Below are 17,896 nucleotides of genomic sequence, written 5' to 3' on the forward strand. Positions count from 1 at the left end.
AAGGTAGCATAGTATTTCACTGTCTAAATGAATGATGGAGGAATATAATAGAATAATCGGGGATGATTCTATCTCCAAAAGCTAAACATTTAACAGGCACTGAAAGAAAGACTCCACCTACATCAGTCGCGTGTTGATTGAAGAGGGGTTCTTTTGCGTGTGTGTGTGTGTTGGGGATGGGTTTCTTCTTCTTTTGGTAAAACCCAGAAAACCTGCTAGACAAATTCAAAAAGAGCAGTAACGCTGAGGAGGAATTCTTGATGACTATTAAGTAGTGAGGAAAACAAGAGCTACTGGATAATCTTTCAACATAATTGGACCCTGGAAATATGTGGAGGATGCATTTTGATGATTTGTTACACTGAAAACAGTGCCACCAGATAATGTAACCAACACAAATACAATTATATTTATTTAAGGCAGTGGTTATCTTTTAAAAGATAGACTTTTGGATGTTGTTGAAAGATGCCGAAGGAAGATGATAAATTTCACTCGTGGATTAGTCCTAGCTGTCTAAAACCAGTGATTTTCTCAATGAACTTTCTGGGCATGCTTCACAGAGCTAATTCTTAAGTAGATAACAGCGTCAAAGGATTCAAGCTCACGAGAAGGGAAATGTGTCAGTTTCTGCTGGTTAGTCTCAGTAATAATGATAGCACATGGCACGGGAACAGAGTTAGAATGGCCATCATTAAAAAGTCAGGAGCTTTACACTTCTTAAACTCAAATAGCCACTGGCATATTTGATTGTCCTGTTAGCCAAATGAGCTATATTGGGTAAGTGACATTATCACCTCCTTGAAGATGAGGAAAAGATTTAGGAGATTTCGCCAAGTTCCACAGTAGTATCTTTTTGGGAATTCCAAGTTCAGTGCTCTTCCTCCTACTTCATACTTTCTCTGAACCTGGGGGAAAACATCATTGTTTATTCTGAATTTTACAGAATTATTAATTTTTAATGATATAGAGAGTACAGCCACAGTAAATATCAAAACTGATTTTTGTGCATGTCCAGATGAGCTTGTTTTGTTGCACACACGCAGATGTGCAAACTAGCATTTTAACCAGCAGAATAACTTGCTTTTATTTCTACACTGGGAATTTTGTTTAGAGAGCGGAGCGAGGTGGGAGAGGGGAGAGTATCCATGCTGTTTTGAAGTACACAGGGTGGAGTGTATCCAGAGGCCAAGTTTTACAGGTATTGTCTTTTGGTCTCCCTGTGGGTTAGACAAAGGCCATTCACTGTGATGTCATGGAATAAAACAAAACCAACAACAATGCAGATTTCCTTCAGATCACAATCTGCTCCAAGGAACAGCTCTATAGAAGCCCTTCAAATGAACTGTTTAAATGATAACCCATTTAAAACATATTTGCTGAGTGCCCACTCAATTATCAGCTTGCTGTTTTGCAAAAGTAGTAGAAATATTTCAAATGCTGCCTGATAAACGGAAGAATGCACCTGGCGTTCCATTAAAATTAGAGGTGAAAAGTGTCCTCAGAAAAGAGTGGCGAGATAGATCACAGTGTTTTGGGGTAGAGGAATAGGGAAAGCAATTTGAATTAGACCTTCAAGGACAGGAAATAGTTTAATAGAGATGATGGGAGGCTGCAGGATGGGACAGTCCAAGAGTTCAGAGGTGGGGCAACCGATGGCATTTTCAGCACATCCTTGTTGAGTGGGTATGGCTGTGAGAATAGGGTTCTTGGAGTGTTTCACACCTTTTCTTATCCCCATGCTGCTCCTTCCGCTTGGTGAGCGTTGCTTACTCCCTCTCCCTTTTTGCTCTCCTGGAAAATTCCTACTCATCCTCAAGAGTCAATACAAATATTTCCAACTTTGTATGCCCTTTTACTGACTCTCCCAAATGTGACTCATCTCTGTTACTGTATCCAAACACACCTCCACTGCATTTGTCCCACTGCATGGCAATCATCTGCTTGGGCACCAATGTCTCCTGCCAGCCTGGTAGCCTTGGAAAGAAGGAACATGCTGTCTTACCAGCCTTTGTATTGCTACTACCTAGCACAATGCCTGGCACACTGCTAGCTCTTAATAAGTATCCTTTAAATAGTTTTTCTACTTTTCTACCTAAAGGTTTACACGTCTTTTGTAGGATGTTTTTCTCATTACCTTATATCTTTAGTTGCTATCATAGTGGTATTTTTTTTTTTAAATAAAAATTTTCTCACGCTTATGGATAACTAGATTTGCAATGGACTTTTACATATTAATATATCTAAAAATTACTAAATTATCTGAATTTTAATAATTTGAAAATGTTTTTGTGCTATGTAGATAATTTAGCAATTGCTAATGCTAGAGTTTTATGTTCTTTTTAAATGCTTATATATTTAATTTTTCCCTCTTCTTGCTATTCTGGCTAAGATTTTCAATGTATTATTCAATGGAAGTAGTGATAGAGGGCTTCATGGTCTTAATCCTGATTTTAATAGGAATGCTTGCAATATTTCTCTACTAAATATGATGATGGTTCCAGGTTTTCTTTAGATACCATTTATCCAAGTAAGAGGCTTATTTCCTACTCCTAGTAGCTAAGAAATTTTGTCAGGAATGGTTGTTGAATTTTATGGACTCCTTTTTCGAATATGTTGCAATGGTCATATGTATTTTTTCTACTATTCACTGGATGATGTGGTGAACTATATATTAGTCAGTTCTCATGCTGCTATGAAGAAATACCCAAGACTGGGTAATTTATAAAGAAAGAAGGTTTAATTGATTCACAGTTCCACATGACTGGGGAGGCCTCAGGAAACTTACAATCTTGGCAGAAGGAACGTCTTCACAGGGCAGCAGGAGAAAGAATGAATGCAAGCCAGGGAAATGCCAGACACTTATAAAACCATCAGATCTGGTGAGACTCACTCATTATCAAGACAACAGCATAGGGGAAACTGCCCCCATGATTCAATTACCTCCCGTGACACATGGGGATTATGGAAATTACAATTCAAGGTGAGATTTGGGTGGGACACAGAGCCAAACCCTATCAACTACATTAACAGATTTTGCAAATTTGAATTAAACTTGCATTTTGGGAAAAAGCCCAAAACCCAAATTATGAGTTATATTTCTGTACATTGCTTAATTTAGTTTGATAATATATTATTTAGCGTTTTTTCATCTATTTTCATGAATGAGACTAGAAAATAATTTTTTCTTCTATTTTTCTTTTCTTTTTTTTTTTTGAGATTGAGTCTTGCTCTGTTACCTAGGCTGGAGTACAGTGGCATGATCTCGGCTCACTGCAACCTCTGTTTCCTGGGTTCAAGTGATTCTTCTGCCTCAGCCTCCTGAGTAGCTGGGACTACAGGCATGCGCCACCACCCCCAGGTAATTTTTGTATTTTTAGTAGAGAAGGGGTTTCATCATCTTGGCTTGGCTGGTCTTGAACTCCTGACCTCAGGTGATCTGCCCTCCTCAGCCTCTCAAAGTGCTATTTTTCTTGTTAATTTTCTCTGTCATGTTTTATATGGCTGTAAAATGAACTGGAGAGTGTTATCCCCAACTTTTTTTTTCTATTTTTTTGAATAAGTTTAAGGTTGTAATGATCTGTTCCTTGACTACTTGGTAGAACTCACCAGTAAAACTGGATCCTATGTAATCTATAAGGAAGATTTTAAACCACTGATTTACTTTCATTAGTAGTGACAGGATAAATTAAAATTTTCTATTTTTCTAAGATTGGTTGTGGCAATTTTCATAACAATTTTATCTACATTTTCAAGTTTGTTGACATAATGCTGTTTATAACATTCTCTTATCTTGTTTTATTTTTCAAATCTTAAAGCTTCACTGTATAATTTAAGTGCAATAAAATGTACCCACTTTAAGTGTAAAGTTCAATGAACTTTGGTAAATGTATTTGGCTATGCAAACAACACTACAATATGCTTTAGAATACCTTTCTCACCTCAACAAAGTTCTCATGCCCTGTTGTACTCAATTTCTGCTTCTAGACAACTAAATGTCTGTTTCTGTTCTTATAATTTTACCTTTTCCATAACTTAATATAATTGAAATCATGATATTTAGTCTTTTATACCTAATTATTTCCATTAGAATGTTTTCATCCATGTTGTGAATATCAGTAGTTTGTTTTTCTTTATTGTTGAGTAGTATTCCATTGTATGGATATACCACATTTTGTTTATTCATTTTTCAGTTGATAGACATTTAGATTGTTTCCACCTTTTGCCCATTACATACAATGACTGCTATGAACACTGTGTACAAATACTTGTGTGAACATATGCTTTCATTTCTCTTGAGTAGATACCAAGGAGTGAAATTTGTGTATTGTATAGAAAGCATGTCTTCAACTTTTTGAGAAACTACCAAATTTTGCTCCAAAGTGGCTGTACCATTTTGTGTTCCTATCAGTGATATATGAGAGTTCCAGTTGTTCCATATCACTTTGTCAACACTTGTTATCATCAGATTTTAACAATGTTAAAGAATTTTAGCCATTTTAGTATATGTGTAGGCATATCTCATTGTGGTTTTAATGACCAATGATATTGAATATGGTCTCCTGTACTTCTTTGTACATCTTCTTTTGTGAAGGTTATGTTCAAATCATTTGTCCATTATTTATGCATATGCCCATACATTTTTACTGGATTGCTTTCTAATTTTGAATTGTGAGTTCTTTATATGAAAGGTCTTCAAAAAGTTCATGGAAAATGGAATTAAAAGATAAAAATAAAAATAAAATTCATTTCTTAATATAAGCTCTATCAAGGTCAAGACACTTTTGTAAGCAATAATACCAGCCATTTAGTTCATCTTAAAGAACTGAGGGTCCTAGGAATTTAACCACATCAATGAGGTCTTTTTTTTTTCTTTTTTAAGAGACAGGGTCTCACTATGTTTCCCAGGCTGGTCTTGAACTCCTGGGCTCAAATAATTTTCCCACCCTAGCCTCTCAAAGTGCTGGGAATACAGGCATGAGCCAATGTGCCTGGCCCCATAAATGTAGTCTTTTTACATTACTAACTGAAGAAAAATGGGGGCTGTTTACAGATTTTTTAAAATTAGGAAACAAAAAGAAGTCAGAAGGAGCCAAAGGACTATAAGGTGGATACATAATGATTTCTCACCAAAACTCTCACAAAATTGCCCTTGTATGAGAAGAGGAATGAGCAGGAGCATTGTTGTGGTGGAGGAGGGCTCTCTGGTGAAGTTTTCCTGGACATTTTTGTGCTAAAACTTTGGCTAGCTTTCTCAAAACAATCTCATAACAAGCAGATGTTATCATTCTTTGTTCCTCCAGAAAATCAACAGCAAAATGCCTCGAGCATCCACAAAAAACTGTTGCCATGACCTTTGCCATTGACAAGCTCACTTTTGCTTTGACTGGACCACTTTCACCTCTTGGTAGCCATTGCTTTGATTGTGCTTTGTTTACAGGATTGTGCTAAGTAAATGCTTCAGGATCTTGATCCCACTTGTATACATTTGTATTGAAAGCTCTGCTCTTGTCTGCAGCTGTTTGTTCTTGCTTCAAGTTTAGCTGAATTCATGTTTCTTTGATAGGGGTTCTTTTCAAATTAATGTCTTATCCTTCTTAGTGTCTAAAACTAGATCCTGTTCAGACATGTTACAACAAGTTAGTATGAGTTTATTCTGGTGCAGAAAAATTTTGAAATCCATACATACTTTTTTTTATAATATGCCTTTTCCATGAACTTTTTGAAGTCCCACAATATATTCTGGATACAAATCCTTTATCAGACCCTCTTATCTTTTTTTTTTTTTTTTTATACCGAGTCTCACTATTGTTGCCCAGGCTGGAGTGCAGTGGTGTGATTTTGGCTCACTGCAACCTCCAGGGTTCAAGTGATTCTCCTGCCTCAGCCTCCTGAGTAGCTGGGACTACAGGCGCGTGCCACCACACTGGCTAATTTTTGTATTTTTAGTAGTGACGGGGTTTCAACGTGTTGGTAAGGCTGGTCTCAAACCTGACCTCGTGATCCACCCGCCTTGGCCTCCCAAAGTGCTGGGATTACAGGCATGAGCCACCGCACCTGGCCTGGAAAAATAATCTTATCTTTACTACTTCTTTTCTTCTACTATACTTTCCTTTATTTACCTAGCAACCAAAGTAGTTAGGTATATAACTTACAGCATTTCTTATTTTTCTAATGTAAGCATCACACTTTCCTTTAGCTGCTACTTTAGCAGTTATTGTTGTCAGGGATTTTAGTTCTATGCTGACTTTTTAAATTTCATGAATTAGGCATTTTTCCTTTGCTTTCAGTTATGCAGTAACACTATATGTTATGTCAAAGGATGTATTTTTTTTTCCATTTGTTCTTTCTCCTCTTCCCTGTTTCTCCTCCTCTTGACTCATGTTTGGAATTTCCAAATTTGAATTGTTTTATCAATTTTAGAAAATTCTAAGCCCTTTTACTCTTCAAATATTTTTGCCCTCTCATTCTCTCTATGAGCTCCTTCTGTAACTCTAATAAAATGTGTATTAGATTCCATTAGTTTCCTTTGTCTCTTATCCTTTCTTTTAATATAATTTTTTTCTTTATGCTTATTTCTGGATATTTTCTTTTGTTCTCTCTTCCACTTTACCGATTGTCTCTTTGGTTGTGTATAATCTGCTTTTTAATCTCTTCTTTAATTTCTAATTTTGAATTTTATGTTCTCATTTCTAGAATGTGTTTTTTTAATATCTGCCTAATAAAGTTTGATAGTTTCTAATTTCTTTGTTATAATTTTAGTGCCCTCTTTCTTTCAATATTTCTTCAAGGCTTTTTATGTTTTGTAACTGATATTTTGAATGTAAGTAGACTTATTGGTCTGATTCTATAGTTTGTAATTTTGACCATCTCTCGCTCATGGTGGTTTACTTCAAATGTTTATTTTTGATGGTGAATTAATTTTTTTTTTTTTGCAAAGACATCTATGAGATGTTTTTGAGGCTTGTGTTTGAAATAGATTTTTTTTCCAAGAGGATTTGTGTTGGCAGAAGCAGATTTGGGGGAACTCCTGACCCCATATTATTTTGAATTTCCTTACCCTCCTTTACCCCTCCTCTTCTTCCTTCTTTTTCTTGCCACAAAGATTTTATAAATTATCACCCCCAAACTGTGTTTGCAGTACTATATACCTTAGGAATTCTCAGAAAGACTCTCTCTCTCCTTTTTTAATACACCACCTAAACCCTTAATCCAAGCAGGCATTTGTTTCCATAAGCTCCCTCTGTAGGATGGTTTTTTTTTTTTTTGAACAGTGAGGTGTGATCTCTGAGTTCTATGACTTCATGAATAGTCTCTGATCTGGTGTCTTACTCTGCTTAGATTTCAGGATTTACCTCCTATCTCTCAGAAGAAAGGGCTTTTAAAATTTAGATTCAAAGTCACCAGAAATTGGCAAATTATGCTATTGCAAATGCTACTCTAGTGCTTACTAACCTCTCTGGAATTATATTTTTGGCCTCCAGAGAATTCCCTACATTTGTGCCAGCTCAACATACATATGTGTGTGTGTGTATTTGTGTGTGTGCACGCAGTTGCATGTATGTGCAACACTTTTAGGCATGCTATATCAGAAAAGGGTTCTCTAAATATCTAGTCTACTTTTGACTCAAAACAGAAGTCTTTACTCAGATGGTTTTAATGTTGTTTGGGATTGTTTAACCCAAAGTTTCATCAGATCATGCCTTACTCAAAAGCCTCCAGTAACTTTCTATCACACTTAGCATGATATCCAAAGTCCTACTCATGGCCTGCAAAGTCTGGCAAAATCTGACTTCTACTACCTCTCCAACCTCATCTTCTCTTCCTTTCCTTCTCACTGATTTAAATATACTGGCTTCCTTGCTGTTTCTTGACTATGGCCTCACATGCCTGCTGATGCCTCTGGCACTTTGTGCTTCTCTCCTGTCTACCTGGAACTGTCTCCAAATATTCATACGCCTTACACTGCCATTCCATTTTGGTCTCTTACTTGAGTGTCACCTTTTCAGACATATCTTTTACCCTTTGTAAAGTTGCATCCCTCATCACTCTCTCTTCTCTTTTTCTTCATAGCACGTAACATACTATGTATCTGTTTATTTATGTATTTAATCACACCATTAAAGCTTGTCTGCCTTGTTCACTGCTGCATTCCTATTGCTTACAGCAATACTGAACATATAATAAGTACTCAAATATTTGTTGAATGCATCATTATCATTTTAATACAAAAATGAGTTATTCACTTTTATTAAGGGAGCTGTTTTCTGGGGCATGTGGCTTTGAAACTAATGCTAAAAGAATATCCTGTAACACATGGAATCATTTATTTTTATTAACAAGTCAATTCAGTTTTTTCGCAAAATGCGCAATTCCCAAGCAGCTGCTTAAAAACGAGGCAATTCATTTCCAAGATGTTTCCTGCAAGTACCGTTGATGGTGCTAAATATTTATTAAGTGCCAGTGTGCTAAATTAGGTGCTGGTGGACAGTGACCACATTTTAGTCAAGCCCAGTGGGTCCAGAGAGCACAAGGAGGGAAGATGTGGAGTTGGCCTGGTCCCCTTCCTCAAAGCCCTCAGGATTCACTTCCCAGATGAAGGGAGGTGATTTTAGAGAAGGTGTAATTATTATGTGTTAAGTGTTACAATGGTCCCAAGTGTTCAGGTAATTTAGATAAGAAAATAGAAGGGGACCTTCTCCTGGGTGACTTGGTTGTTCCTGAAATGACTAGGTGCTTCTAAGTTTTAACTGAACTGGCTCAATAAAGAGTCGTTCAAATACGTTTTTGGGTCTGTGCTTTAACAATTGTTCTCTCACTTCCTTTAATTCCTCTGAGTCCTGATTTAGCTTGGGCCATAGCTGCCTGTTCATGGCCAACTGTAGGTCATCCTCCCAGGTTCTCATGATGTTTTCTATTGTCTTGATATTATTGCATAAATTTCCTAAATCCCCAATTACCTGCTGACCTTAGTCCTCAATTTCTCAACCATTTCCTTGAAAACACACTGAGCCTTCATAAATATGGTATTTTAGTATTGTGTTTTAACTAAAACTGGTATTTTAGTTTCATCCTGTTGCTTCTTTGTGGTAAGTCCAGCTCTACCATCTGCCGTCTTTGTCAGCCATTGTGGGTCAGAATTGTCCACAAAGGCTTAAATGAATGGCAGGAGGAAGCCATTCATGTGAGGTAACAACCTACAATGTAGAAGCACATGCAGCTCAGTGGGACTCAGTGGGGGCACTTCTTGGCTGAGAAGGCTGTGTGGTTTAGGGAACTTACTGGCTGAGGCTGGGCGTGCTGTTTCTACTACTGGTTTGAGGTTAAAAGTATATATAAGCTATATACAGCAGTGGACTGTGTTATCTATTTATTTAGGAAACTGTTTGAGACAGTATTATACAAAATTCATACTATACGGGGAGACTTTAATCACAATAGGCACTTACTAGATGGAATTCTGTAACACAACGGACTCTAGCTGTGGTCACACACAAATGAGCACTATGGGCTTTTTACATCTTGTGTATGGTAAGACTATGGGCATAGCTTGTCTTTTAAAGATGTCTGCCTACAAAGGATATTTATATACTATGTATACACGTATAAACATATGTTACAGATATGTGTAAATTTTGTAAAAATCCAATTTAATTTAATAACAATTTACTGAGCACCCACTATGTCCAGACACTTTTCTTAAATACAAAGATGGATCAGAAATAGATCCTGCCCTCAAGGAGTTTAGTGCAGTCAAATGAAATACAGACTTATTCCCTCACTCCTTCCTGGCAACGGTGCGTACAGTTTCCAAGACCCAAGAGGCGTTAAACCATTCATTTACTGCTTCAGCAATCACATTACTTTCTAAAGTTGTCACTTGGCTTAGGTTGGGTGGTAAGACACAGTTTGTTTTTTTCTCCTACTTTTTTTTTTCAATAAACTTTCAACTAAACCAAACAAAAAAACCCAAAAAACCCTAAATGTTGCAACTAATTTCAATAAATTTTTGTTTAAGGTTTCTTCTATTTTGGCATATAACATGGAAACTATTTTTATTATGTGAAGAGAAAGACAGCTTATTAAGTGTTTAAACTAGACTCAACCCAGGTTGGTTTTATTTATGAAATATCACAAATAGTTAATAAAAGCCAGGGAGAGGGAGAACAAAAAATGCAGGTGAAACAATGAGTAATATGTCAATGAACTGATGACACTTCTCATGTCCTAAAGATAGTTTTCGAAGGTGGAATATGAACTGAGAAACACATTTAGCGTAAACGAATCTCTCTAATCTCTTTTTTTGTATAATGACCTTTCATTCACTCAATAAACAATGAGGGCTGACTATGTGCCAGGCATTTTGATAGGCACAGAGGAAATGGGAATAAACTAGCTATAGTCCCTGTCTTCAAGGAACACATAATTTAACTGGGGAGCTAAGTGTGTAGACACATATGTATGGGAGGTGAGAGACTTCTAAAACTTAAATATGCCCATATGGAAAGCTATGACTGGTCAGAACTTTTTATCTCCATATCATGGACACTAAGATTTTTTTTAACCTTGTTCATGGCATTTCATATTAGTCACCTATTCCATTTGGCAAAGCAGAGCACATGTCATAGACTTGAATTCTGGTCAGAGTCCTGCCAACTTCTAGCTGAGTGGCCTTCGGCTATTCATACCATCTCTCTGAGAATATTGCCTCATCTGACAAAAATGGAGTAGGTTTACCACAGGAGGATGTTGATATGAGAAAGTACTTTACAAAATGAGAAGTGCTGTAGGGTATGGCTGCATTCTTACAGCTGGTGTTTCATCTGGATGATCTCTAAATTTTCCAGTTTCCCATCTTGCACTTCCAATAGACCAAGGAGTCCATGGATTAATAGTTGGCTTCCAAGGTTAGGATTCTAGCTGAGATCATTTGTAAAGTTTTGGGTATATATGCAGATGCGTATTTTTCTAGTTCCTCAGGTTTCATCAGATTCTCAAAGGGGTCCATGGCTGTAAAAGAACCCAAGACTACTAATCTAGACAGTCTCGGTGTTTTTTGTGGGGTGCAGAGAGTGCCTTGTTTATCTTTATATCCCAATACTTATATCATAATGCTCTGCGCAAAGTAAGGGCTCCTAAATTTGTTACATTAATAAATATCAAAATGGATAAGTGCTATGATGAGAAATATTAACATTCAAAACAAGTCTGGCCTCATCCCAGGGATGAAACATTGAATTCTGATGAAACCTGTCATTGGTTGTCACACAGGGAGAGGTGCCAAATTCAGACTTCTTTCCTTATGTTTTCAACCAACTTGGGGAAGCTCCTTCTCTCCTCTTTCTTGAAATTGCGGATGGTTTTGTTTGCTTGATTGTGTCAAGGCTGAAGGTCGCTCAGTCATAGAGGCCTCCTACAGACTCTTTTCTGAGCACATGGGAAGGATCTGGTGAACAATGCATCCCACAGGAGAGGGCTTGCCTGAAAAGCTGAGCAACTTTGGAGGAGTAGACACAAACCTTTCAGTCATTTGCTTATGTCTACTCTGACTAAATGTTTCTTACACAAATGCAATTATTCTAGTACTAAAACTTTCTTGCACAACTACTTGAGATTGTAAAGTCTATATATGTGCCTCAAACATAAAAATTAATGCAACAGGTTAGGAGATTGGCCTGTCAAATTGCATCACAACTGGAGGCAAAGTGCAAGGTTGTCCATTGCATTGTGATAGCAATATCGAAAAGCTGAAAAACAATCTAAGTGTCCATCAAAAGGAGACTTGCTAAAATAATTATCATATAACTTAACAATGGAGTGTTAGTAACCCATTCAACAGAATGAAGTAGTGTAATGTTCAGTATTTCATTGTACAATAAACAATGATTTTTTTAAGTGAAAAGTTTATTGCTTTTAAAACACCTTTTATTTTAAAATATTTGTATACTCACTAGATGTTAAAAAAAACATGATAATCCTACGTATCTTTTACCAAGCCTCCTTCTATGGTACATTTAAAATATATCTTAAAGAAAAATATAATAGGTTGCAGAATGGAAAATATGGTAGGATCCTATTTATGTAAAAATAAAAGTATACCAAACTGTTAACACTAGATATCTCTGTGGAATGGAAAATAACATGCAGCAGGAAAAGGAGGAAAATGAGGGACTTTAATTTTTTTCTTTTTTTTTTTGAGACTGAGTCTCTCTCTGTCACCCAGGCTGGAGCGCAGTGGCGTCATCTTGGCTCACTGGAACCCCCACCTCCCGGGTTCAAGCGATTCTCCTGCCTCAATCTCCTGAGTAGCTGGGACTACAGGCACACACCACCACGCCTGGCTAATTTTTTGTATTTTTAGTGGAGACGGGGTGTCACCATGTTGGTCAGGCTGGTCTCGAACTCCTGACCTCGTGATCTGGCCCAAAGTGCTGGGATTACAGGTGTGAGCCACCACGCCCAGCCTTAATTTTTTTAATTTATAAATATCTACACTATTTAATGTTGCTGTCATTATTTACATATTTATATAGATGCCTATATATCTATATGCAGATATAAATACGTACTTCAAAAAGGAAGTATTACTTTTATTTAGAAAAATACCGCAAATAGCAAATTTAGGAGAATATTTTATATGATGGCAAATCCAGGCTCTAAAAAATTAGTTATTCTCAGCTTGACAGGTTTTTTTTAAAAAGGAAGCTATGATGCAGGACTATATTATGAACATTTGATGCCTATTGTCCTAGAACTCAACACTGCAGTGCTTAGACAATATGTCCTGTAAGACCGTACTGTTCGTGAACTACAAGATATATTTTCCATGATTCCATGGATTGTTGGACCCTGTAGCCAAGACTAGAACACATACTTGGAATCCAAAGTATAAGGTAATTCTAAAAGGCCTTGGTTTCTGTATTATAAATATAACTATACTAGCAGAATTATGTTTTGACCATTTCTCCCAGCATTGAATGGGCAGGAACCACTGAGAGCTAGAACTCAAATCTGGCCTTGGTATGCAATCTTGACTATTTTAAGCTCTCTGATTCCCCATGTGCCTTTTATCAACCTTTCTCCATTCTGCAACTATTTTAATTATCTGGTACATGATCAAAAATGCATTCTCAGCTGTATTGTACCAGTCAGTAGTGGGTGACGAGGCCTTCCCACAGCATTTCTCTTTAAGCTTCAGCATACGTATTTGCACTCTTCATCCTATCTATTTGGAGTGGTCCCAAATTCCACAGGCTACTCCACGGTGGGGAGGTGGAGCAGGAAGGGGAAAATGAAGAAGGCGACTGCTGCTGAACGTCCAGGGTGTGTAACATAATACCCAATAGGTCACTGCTAATGTATTTAAACATTTATTTATTGAGTAATTTATCTCTGGCACATTAGGAGATTGTTAATGGTGTTAGAGAGGAGTAATTGCTATTTCTGTGATTAAGTTGAAAGGAACACAGACGCATAGTTAACAAGACACAGTATTTATATGATATTTGTAAGTCATATAAATAGATTTTTCCTTGAATGGTAACCAAAGGCACATGAATCATTCATGGTGTTTATATGACTGAATGAATGCTGATTTCTTAAGCAGAATTAGCAAAGAAGTTGATTCATATGAAGAATACTGTCATTTCTACTTCCTGTTTAATAGAATAGCCTGAATTAAAGAGAACTGAAAAATACCCTCTGCAAGTTACATTAGTAACATTCTCATTCCCTGAAAGACACACACAGACATGCATACACTCATGTTTATTCATTAATTCATGCATGCATGCACCCACCCATTTTCTCACTCAATTTTAATTGCAAGCCAGTTATGTGCCAGATTCTATGTGCCAGGCTGAGGAGATGATGGTGAGCAAAAATAGATCCGGTCTCTCTTCTTATAGGGTGTAAAACATCTGGGGTAAATAATGCCATTAATTAAAAACTACCCAAATGATTATATATTAATAATTACCAATTGAGTCAAGTGCTCTAAAGGAAAAGAATAAGTTCTATGAGAATATGTAAGACAAGATACCTGATCTAACATGGGAGGGTCAGGGTAGGCTTCCCTGCACATGTGGTGCTTGCGTTGAGATCTGAAGGATGACTAGTAGTGCTGGGTAGGAGAGGGTTTGTGCTTGATGAGTGTGTGGGGTTTGTGAGTGTGTGTGTGTGTGTGTGCGTGTGGTGTGAGTTGTCCAACACTCAGAACTATATGTATGAAGGCTCTGGGGTGGGAGGGAAGATGAATGTGTCAAGGATTGAAAAAAAATGACAGGTAGCTGAACTGCAGAGAGACAGGGTCAAGTCATTAAGAATGAAACTAGAAAAAACAGGACCCAAAACATGCAGGACATTGGAAGCCAGAGCAAGAAATACGCCTTTGAAGAAACATGATCAAATATACTCCCTTCTCCCGTCCCTAACATACATTATACACAAAATGAACAAAAAGGAAACACATGTCCAAAAGACATTGGGGAACTGTGTTATATTTTAAATACTAGTATAATAAAACTGTCCCATATTCTTATTCAGGGTCCTGTATACAACCATGCCAGAAAAACTCCCAAAGAGATTTAATAAAATGAAACACATTTATTTTCATGATTGTCTATTTTATCCCTTCATTGAGCCCTTTATGAAACTGAGACAATTAAACGTATATGACCGCCTTGCAGACATCAGGAAAGTACAAAATTCCCAGCTGGGTCCATAAGGCTGTACTACTTGATAGTGCCTGGTTTAGGCTTTCATTGTGTTTATAGAGCTACTAGAAACTCACACACTGGAGACAAATGGGAACAACCGATAGAAGCTGGATACTTTGCACATTGAGTTATAACAATGGTAATTAATGTGGACATTTCTGGGACCCCCAGAACAGTACCTTTGGTGTAAGAGAGACTGCTTACCGTATTATTTGACTCCCAAAGAATTTTGATGATTACGGTGTGTCTTATGTGCCTACCACTTTGCAGAAGCATTTGGCCTGAGAAGATACCACACCCTCTCGATCGTTTTCATAAGAATTGCCTACCATCTACAGATGCACCCACCCAAGCAAAGCCAGCGTGCTCTGCATAGGAAGCCTGAGATGATGGAGTCCACATGCTGTTTATTTAGGCATCATAGCTTTATGACTTGAAAATGTTAACAGAGACATGCATCTACCAGTCACCATGGCAGGGATTCAATAGCCCACTGTGCCACAGAGGGCATGCCTTGCATGTAGAGAGTGAAGACTTTCCACAACTTGTGAATGAGCCCTCTGTGAGTTTAGCCAAAACATTCATGTCAAAGAAATGGAAATCTCCAATAAAACCCATCGCAGGCCAAGCTCAGGAGGGCTGGCTAGCCAATAAATCCTGAACAAGTGGGTTCAAGGGAAAAGGAAAACATATGTTTCATAGGCATGTATGAAAATAATCTCTTCTTCTATAGCTTTTGAAATGAGGATGATGAAATATCAGTCGGTCTTTGAGGATGATAGAAGGAATTTTTTTTGTAAGTTATAAAACAACAGTGTCTGCCTTTAGCAAGTAATCTCAAGAGAGTCACTTTCAGAGTCCAGACTGGAAGAACACTTAACTTCAAAGTAGATCTTTAAAAATACTAATCAGATGGTCCACAAAACTCTCCACCATATGAAAGTTATCTTAACCCAAGTAGGGAAGTCACAGATAGCTGTAAATATCTGTGTGCCTAGCTCTGTGTTAGAAGCAATGGTGAATGTGTGTGTGTGTGGGATGGGGTGGAGTCAGTGGGTATGTGTAGGTGTGTTGGTGGGTGGAGAAAGCCTGCATTCATTCAGGTGCAGGAAAAGGCTTTTTTTTTTTTTTTTTTTTTCCTACCAATTAGGTTTTTGACTGAATGGACCAAACTGACTGTTGTGGTGTCATGGAAACCTAGCCATGGAAACCTTATAGAAATATCAGGAGCTGAAGGGAGGGAGTGTTGAAGAAAGCATCACAGAGAGATTGCTACCAACTGATTCCCATAGATACTATAAAAATAACTCCTTTTATCTTCCTATTTTCAGTGAGAGAATCTCACTATTTGGAAAATCATGCTTGCTATTCTGCAGCTTTCCTTTACAGATAACTAATAAACAACTTGGAAAACACTCATCTCAAATGGAACTGAATTGAATCAGATGTTCAGTTTGGAGGGCTGAAGGAATGAAACTTACCTTTATATCTAATGCAGGCCCCCAGCCTTCATAACTAGTACATCAGCAAGTCCTATTAATTTTATGTCATAAACAGATCTTGAATCTACCTCTCTTTACCCCTACCACCAAGCTACAACATTTATCAGTCCTCCCAGTCCCCAAAGTCCCCTCCTATATGTTTTCATGGCACTCTATGCTTTTTTCAAAGCACCACCCTTTACATGTGTGTGATTACTTCATTCATTTGTTGTTTTATTAATTCATTCACTTATTCATTCAACAAATATTTACTGAGGGCCTACTCTGGGCCAAACACTGTTTCAGTGACTATTGACCCAATAGTGAAAAAAATAGACAAGGTCCCCACTCCCATGGAGCTTTGAATGGGCACAGACAGGTATAAGCAAATAAGTAGCAAATAAGAGCAATGCCTACTGTCTAATTGGGAAGACAGACATTCAATCCATTATTCCCTCAGCACCCAGTATGAACTTCAAACACAAATCAGACCAGGTCAGTCTCTGCTGAAATCCTTTCTACGGCTTCCTATTGCACTTAGAATAATATGCGACCTCCAAACATAACCTAATCATGTTCAGCCATTGAAGGTAGTATCTTGGTTTTAAAATATCATTAAGTAAACAAAGAAGGTATTAGGCCTACTTTATGAAAAGCAAATGAACTCTCAAAAGAATGGGTGTCCTCCTTAACACCTTCATTTTCAACATCTGCAATGCATGAGTTGCATTTTGTTTTATGCCATTTTTTTTCTATTTATACTCAAATAGATAATTTTTAAAAAGGTTAGTTTGATTATCATACCATCTCTTAGAAAACTGTTATTTGATGAGTTATGTGACCTCTCCAAGCTTTAGTTTTCTCCTATATGAAATGGGGATGGTCATATTTTATATCATACATTTGCTTTGCTGATTAAGTGAAACAAAGGGCATATACTTGCAACAAAATAAATGTTTAATTAGACGTTTTTCCCTTTGAGCAAATGAATCAGCGCTCATCATTATTGCTGTAAATAAACAAACTTACTGACATGGGAATGAGAATGTCACTGAAATGAAAATAACATAATTGTTTACTTCACAGCAGGGTGATGGTTGGGGCAAGAAGGCATCTGCGGCCTGGGTCACTGGTAACCTGTCATAGTGACTGAGCTGACACCAAGCCTTGCTCTGAAGCAGGTATTTTTATGCAGTTAACCTTCTCTGGGCTGGTGATTATGCAACATGTTTGTTCCCTGAGCACACATTGTTCTCAGGCGGCCGGCATGGTCACTAAAAATCCTACCTGTTTTAGAATCTTCCTATTAGTAAATACCAGGCAATGTCACTAAAAAGGATTACAGGCTGGGAAGAGGAACTGAACAAATCTTGGAGCCAAGATGCATCTCCTTTTCAGGTGGTACTTCTCCAGGGGATGATGTCCTTATCTGTGAGACCTTGAACTGAATGCAAGCTCATCCCCCATCATTTACCCTTCAATTGCCTCACTCCTACAAACCTGCTCTTTAACTGCTTTTATAGCTTCATCAACTTTTTCTGATCATAAAATAGGATATATAGCAAGAATAAAGAATAAAGATCACTAGCCATTCTACCCTCTCCCTACCTCCAAATAACAACATAACTTTGGTTGACATTTGATTATAGCCTTCCAGGATTTTCCCCCTATTTCTCTATATAGACATATTAACTGGTTTAA

The 17,896-nt window shown here is 37.4% G+C and overlaps 1 protein-coding gene and 1 pseudogene across 1 annotated transcript in view; both read right to left on the minus strand.

Annotated features, from left to right (window-relative positions):
* The window catches only part of NR3C1 (nuclear receptor subfamily 3 group C member 1), a 468,091-nt gene that overhangs the window by 277,809 nt on the left and 172,386 nt on the right, over positions 1 to 17,896 (minus strand). The gene's annotated exons all lie outside the window — the stretch shown is intronic.
* Positions 177 to 246, minus strand: LOC116472059 (U7 small nuclear RNA; annotated as a pseudogene).

The sequence above is a fragment of the Hylobates moloch genome, unplaced genomic scaffold (genome assembly GCF_009828535.3).
Source record: "Hylobates moloch isolate HMO894 unplaced genomic scaffold, HMol_V3 SCAFFOLD_6, whole genome shotgun sequence".
NCBI classification, from domain to species: domain Eukaryota; kingdom Metazoa; phylum Chordata; class Mammalia; order Primates; family Hylobatidae; genus Hylobates; species Hylobates moloch.